General features: G+C 43.4%; 1 non-coding gene across 1 annotated transcript; it reads right to left on the reverse strand.

The window, feature by feature from the left end:
- Positions 1-6,598: 6,598 nt before the first annotated feature.
- Positions 6,599-6,670, reverse strand: trnah-gug (transfer RNA histidin (anticodon GUG)). The gene has a single exon. It is a non-coding gene; the product is annotated as a tRNA-His (tRNA).
- Positions 6,671-7,044: the final 374 nt, after the last annotated feature.

The raw sequence follows: 7,044 nt of genomic DNA on the forward strand, positions 1-7,044 counted from the left end.
TTACGAAGTATCTCTCTGCTCTCCTTCAGTTACCAACCTCTCGGCAGAATTATACGCCTATCACCCCCCAGGAACACACACAAATAATTAATTTCGCCTGAAAGAAATCACATCTTTGAATCAGTCTGAGACCCCCATATATTCATTCCTTTTGAGGCTTTAAGTAGCAGGTATCTGGCTCGGCTCATTGCCGGACTAATGGGCACGGGTGTTCATTCAATTTTTTCCACCACTCATTAATCTCCGGCGAAATTTGGAAGAAGCCACTGGTTCGAAAGCAGTTGGGCCCGGTCGTACAGTGCTTAATACTCTATATTGTGGCTGCAATAATCCCACTTAAGAAAAATTAGTGAGAAAAAGCATTTTAATAATCTTACGTGTATGTCTCAGTATTTTAAGAATATATTTCCTAATTTTAAAGAACGTTAACATTTTTGGATTCATTCACACAGAAGCACCTAAAATAATTAAATCATGGTAGTCTCTGATCACCTACAGGCAATGGAGAGGAATTTCACAGAGCTTTTTCCTAAAATGGCCTGTCCTCTTTTTCTCTTTATTGTCTCCCCAGGTGATTGCACTTCCAGGAGGATGTGTCAAGCAGGTTCCACCATGTGGGCCAGGACAAGCTTGATGGACCAGCTAGTCTTTTTCTGTGCTGTCTTTGTATGTTGGTATAGGCTTGGAGTTTCCTCCGCACTTACGGCAAGTTACACCCATAAATTGGGCACAAACCAACTACATGCCTTAAAAGAACGCGGAATTTGGATGTGAGTTACGCGCGTAACTACAATACACCCAGGTCTCCTCAATGGTGATTCAGGTGTTACAATTGGTCTCAGGGCTCCTGTGACAGCGAGGGGATAATTAAATACAGTTATTACTTCTTATCTCTCTTCAGCAACTCTGCTGGGAGTGCATATATGCTGGCAACTGTGAGGCTGAACCAGACTGTTCGCAACCTTGGTGTCATATTTGACCCCAAGATGAGCTGAGTGGAAATTCAGAAGAAACTTCTTCACCCAAGGAGTGGTGAGAATGTGGAACTCGCTACCACAGGGAGTGGTTGAAGCGAATAGTATAGATGCATTTAAGGGGAGACTAGAAAAGCATATGAGGGAGAAGGGAATAGAGGGTTATGCTGATAGATTTAGATGAGGAAAGATGGGAGGAGGCTCGAGTGGAGCATAAACGCCGGCATGGACTGGTTGGGCCGAATGGCCTGTTTCTGTGCTGTATATCCGATGTAATCCTATGTAGTGTTTCCAGTATTTTCTGTTGTTATTCCATCATTAAGTCTGCCTATTTCCATCTTCGGAACATCGGCCGTCTCCGTCCCTGCCTCAGCTCATCTGCTGCTGAAACCCTCATCCATGCCTTTGTTACCTCTATACTTGACTATTCCAACGCACTCCTGGCTGGCCTCCCACGTTCTACCCTCCGTAAACATAACCCCACTATTTAAGAAAAGAGGAAGAGAAAAACGGGGAACTATAGGCCAGCTAGCCTGACATCAGTAGTAGACAAAATGCTAGAATCTATTATTAGGGATGTGGTAACAGGGCACTTAGAAAATCATAATATGATTAGGCAGAGTCAACATGGTTTTATGAAAGGGAAATCGTGTTTGACAAATCTGTTAGAGTTTTTTGAAGATGTAATTAGTAGGATGGATAAGGGGGAACCAGTGAATATAGTGTTTCTGGATTTTCAAAAAGCATTTGATAAGGTGCCACACAAGAGGTTATTACACAAAATTAGGACTCATGGTATTGGGGGTAATATATTAGCATGGATTGAGGATTGGTTAATGGACAGAAAACAGAGTAGGAATAAACGGGACTTTTTCAGGTTGACAGGCTGTAACTGGCGGGGTACTGCAAGGATCAGTGCTTGGGCCTCAGCTATTTACAATCTATATTAATGACTTAAATGAAGGGACTGCGTGTAACGTATCCAAGTTTGCTGATGATACAAAGTTAGTTGGGAAAGTAAGCTGTGAGGAGGACGCAAAGAGGCTGCAGAAAGATATATAGACAGGTTGACTGAAGGGGAAAGAACATGGCAAACGGAATACAATGTGGGGAAGTGTGAAGTTATCCACTTTGGTAGGAAAAACTAAAAAGTAGAATATCTTTTGAATGGTGAGAGACCGAGAAATGTTTGCACTCAGAGGGACCCGGGCGTCCTTGTACATGAATCACAGAAAGTTAACAGCAGGTACAGCAAGCAATTAGGAAAGCAAATGGTATGTTAGTTTTTGTTACAAAGGGATTAGAGTATAAGAGTAAAGAAGTCTTACTACAATTATACAGGGCATTGGTGAGGCCACACCTGGAGTACTGTGTACAGTTCTGGTCTCCTTACCTAAGGAAAGACATACTTGCCTTAGAGGGAATGCAGCGAAGGTTCACTAGACTGGTTCCTGCGATGAAGGGATTGCCCTATGAGGAGAGATTGATTGACTAGGCCTATATTCCTTAGAGTTTAGAAGAATGAGAGGTGATCTAATTGAAACATATAACATTCTTAAGGGACTTGACGGGGTTAATGCTGGGAAAATGTTTCCCCTGGCTGGGGAATCTAAAACCAGGGGTCACAGTCACAGAATAAGGGGTAGGCCATTTAGGACTGAGATGAGGAGCAATTTCTTCACTCAAAGGGCTGTGAATCTTTGCAAGTCTCCAGCCCAGAGTGCTGTGGATGCTCAGTCGTTGAGTATATTCAAGACAGAGGTCGATAATTTTTTGGGAACGAAGGGAATTAAGGGATATGGGGATAGTGCAGGAAGGTGGAGTTGAGGTAGAAGATCAGCCATAAGAACATAAGAAATAAGAGCAGGAGTAGGCCATACAGCCCCTCAAGCCTGCTCTGCCATTCAATAAGATGATGGCTGATCATCGACCTCAACTCCACCTTCCCGCACTATCCCCATATCCCTTGATTCCCCTCGATTCCCCATGATTTTGTTGAATGGCGGAGCAGGCTTGAAGGGCCAAATGGCCTACACCAGCTCCTATTTCTTATGTTCTTATGTAAACTTGAGGTAATCCATATCCTAACTTGCACCAAGTCCCGTTCACCCATCACCCCAGTCCTCGCTGACCTACATTGGCTCCCGGTTATGCAATGCCATAATTTAAAAAATTTCATTCTTGTTTTCAAATTCCTCCATGGCCTCACCCCTCCCTATCTCTGTAACTTCATACAGTGCTACAACCCTCCGAGTTCTCTACGCTTCTCTAATTCTCTAAACCCCGATTTTAATCGCTCCACCATTGGCGGCCATGACTTTAGCTGCTGAGGCCCTGAGCTCTGGAATTCCCTCCTTAAACCTCTCCGTCCCTCTAACTCTCTTTCCTCCTTTAAGATGCTCTTTAAAACCTACCTCTTTTTCATCTTCCCTAATATCTCCTTCTGTGGCTCGGTGTCAAATTTTGTTTTAGAACGCTCCTGTGAAGTGCCTTGGGACGTTTTATTACATTAAAGGTGCTATATAACTACAAGTTGTTGTTGAAATAGTTGAATTCTGTTCATAAGTGTGATTGAAGCAACACACCAGTTAATTTCAGTCCGTGACTCAGATTTAAACCAAGGATTCTGCAGCCATAACACAGAGTACTAACCACGATACGATCATGGCGTGCTACATGGGCCAGGGCCTCTGGTGGCCCAAAATTATTCTAAAGTACAACTACAAGTTAATTTTAGTTACTACAGGTAGACTATCCTTTATCCGAACTTCCGAAAACCGAAAACCTCTAAAAACCGAAAGTTTTTTTGTTCAGCGTAAGTCGTGCGCACGACATGACCAGAGTGGCGCACAACTTACGTTGAGCAGGGCAGAGAGTCACAGAGTTCCCTCCTGGGTAGGAGATTGCAGGCCGAGCCGGGCAGTGTGAAGGAGGTACCGGGAGAGTGAACCCAACAATACAGAGGCCCGTCCGATAGCTGCAGCGGCCCGTCCAATATTCTTTTCTCCACCCCCACTGACCCAACCCGACCCGCGGCCCGTCCGATATTCTTTTCTCCCCCCCCCGACCCGTCCGATATTCTTTTCTCCCCCTGACCCCCGCCCGACCCCCCCGACGACCCCCCCACCCCGACCTGAACCGCGGCCCGTCCGATATTCTTTTCTCCCCCCCCACCCGACCCTGGACCTGATTTGCGGGCCAGCTTAGTAGGAGTCAGCCGATATCCGGCTTTCCAGAGAAGCAGGAAGGGGAATGAGACACGGAACAGTCGCAAGAGGTAGCCTGAACTTTTAAAATTTATATTAAATACAAATTTTCCAGTCTTATAATAATACCTTCTGAAATCCGAAAAATTCCGAAAACCGAAACTCAGCTGCTCCCAAGGCTTTCGGATAAGGGATAGTGTACCTGTACTTGTGTCCAGTTTCTGTGCAGAGAACCAGAAACTTTCCTGTTATGCAGGCAGCACGCCGTGATCCTATAGTGCCTTGTGGCTACACTACCCGGCTTTTTAATAGGAGTCACAGCATTGGGCTTTGGTTTTCAAATTAACTACACTTTCTTCCTAACACAAACTGAAGGATCTTTAACAAGAAAAAGGTGACACCTTCAAACATTAACAATTCTGTTCTCCCATTGAGCTTATCCAGTGAATAGCTGGGCCATGCAATACAGGAACGTTCCAGATTGCATCCTCATTTTGTGTTGACTTAACTGGTCTCTGGCAGAGTAAGTCACCTTCATACAATCTAAGATGTTGAATTCGGTTTGATGCATTAATGTAATTTAATTACCGTTGAAATTATGTTAATAAACCTTGTGGATGAAGCAACACATCAGTTAATTTCCGATGTGCCGACTCAGATTTCAACTGAGGTTGCTGCGCCCAAAATGCAAAGTACCAACCACTAAACGGTCACCTCACGCTACATGAGATCTGACATCCTAGGGCCCAAAAGTATTCGAATGTAGAACCACATTTTCTGTTGTCTTTTAATTACTACTTGTGTCCAGTTCCTGTGCAGAAGAACCAGAAAATTTCCTGTTCTCCAGGCAGCACGTCATGATCCTATAGTGCTTAATACTCTGCCTTGTGTCAGCTTCATAGAAATTTACAGCAAAGAAGGAGGCCATTCGACCCCTCGTGTCTGCGCCTGTCGAAAAAGAGCTATCCAAACTAATCCCACTTTCCAGCTCTTGGTCTGTAGCCTTGCAGTTTACGGCACTTCAAGTGCATATCCAAGTACTTTTGAAATGTGATGAAGGTTTCTGCCTCCACCACCCTTTCAGGCAGTGAGTTCCAGATCCCCGCCACCCTCTGGGTGAAAAAGGTTCTCCTCAACGCCCCTCTAATCCTACTACCAATCACTTTAAATCTATGTTACCTGGTTATTGACCTCTCTGCTAAGGGAAATAGATCCTTCCTATCCACTCTATCCAGGCCCCTCATCATTTTATACACCTCAATTAAATCCATGTAGACTACATCAAATCTGCTACTCTCATCAACCCTCGTTACCTCGTCAGAAAATTCAGTCAAGTTAGTCAGACACGACCTTCCCTTAACAAATCCATGCTGACCGCCCTTGATTAATCCATGCCTTTCTAAATAACGATTAATACCGTCCCTCAGATCCTACTATGGTCAAATAGCTCGCTGACGCTCATAGTCAGCAATCACACATGAATAATGGCCAATACTAGAGGCCGCTCGTCACCTCGAAGCCATATTTCAGTATCAATCACCCTCTCAGGTGAAGAGCACAGGTGATAAAGCATAATTGAATATTAAAATTACTTCAAATTATTACTGTAGCAGGCGAAAGTTAAATCAGTATTCCAGAATACTATATCCCTTAATATAAAAATATATGTTTATAATGTTAGAATTATTGATTGTTGAATGTGGTTTCATACATTGATGTAATTTAATTACCTTTGAAATTTTGTTAATAAACCTTGTGATTGAAGCAACACATCAGTTAATTTCCGTTTCTGAATAAAATCTGAGGTCCATTGCCATGTTGTTGCTTATCCACAATGTGACGACTCAGATTCAAACTGAGGTTGCCGCACCCACAATGCAAAGTACCAACCACTATATGATCACCACACGAGACCTGACATCCTAGGGCCCAAAAGTATTCTAATGTAGAACCACATTTCCTGTTGTCTGGACAGCACGACGTGATCCTAATACAAAAGCCAAATACTGCGGATGCTGGAAATCTGAAATGAAAACAGAAAATGCTGGAAATACTCAGCAGGTCAGGCAGCATCTGTGGAGAGGGAAACAGAGTTACGGTTACAAGTCGATGACCTTTCGTCAGAACTAAGTGATCCTATAGTGCTTAATACTCTGCCTTGTGGTCTTTTTAATTGGAGTGACAACATTGGGCTTTTTTTGTTTTTCAAATAAACTGTACCTTCTTCCTAACAAAAACTGAAGGATCTTTAACAAAAGACAGCCGACATGTTGAAACATTAAGAATTCTGTTCTCCCATTGGCTCATTGATATTTCATATCCTTTTATGTAATATGGTTGAAATTTTGTTCTTAAAGCAAGACTCCTATCATCGAATAAAACCTAAGGTCCATTGCCTTGTCATTGCTTTTTCCGCAATGCCGTGACTCGGATTCGAACCGAGATTGCTGCGGCCACAACGCAGAGTACTAACCACTATACGATCACGGCGTGCTACATGGGCCCTGGTGGGCAAGCTCCCAAAATTATTCTAAAGTACAACAACAAAATAGTTTTAATTACTATTTGTGTCCAGTTCCTGTGCAGAAGAACCAGAAACTTTCCTGTTCTCCAGGCAGCACGTCATGATCCTATAGTGCTTAATACTCTGCCTTGTGGCCACACTACCCGGCTTTTTAATTGGAGGCACAGCGTTGGGCTTTGGTTTTATAATCACTGCACTTTCTTCTTAACACAAACTGAAGGATCGCTAACAATTCTGTTCTCCCATTGGCTCATTGAGCTTATCCAGTGAATAGCTAAGCCGTGCAAAACAGGAACGTTCCAGATTAGATCCTCATTTTGTGTTGTCTTAACTGGTCTCT

Source organism: Somniosus microcephalus, chromosome 22 (genome assembly GCF_052327205.1).
Source record: "Somniosus microcephalus isolate GS21.2 chromosome 22, FLI_Smic_1.0, whole genome shotgun sequence".
In the NCBI taxonomy this organism is placed as follows: Eukaryota; Metazoa; Chordata; class Chondrichthyes; order Squaliformes; family Somniosidae; genus Somniosus; species Somniosus microcephalus.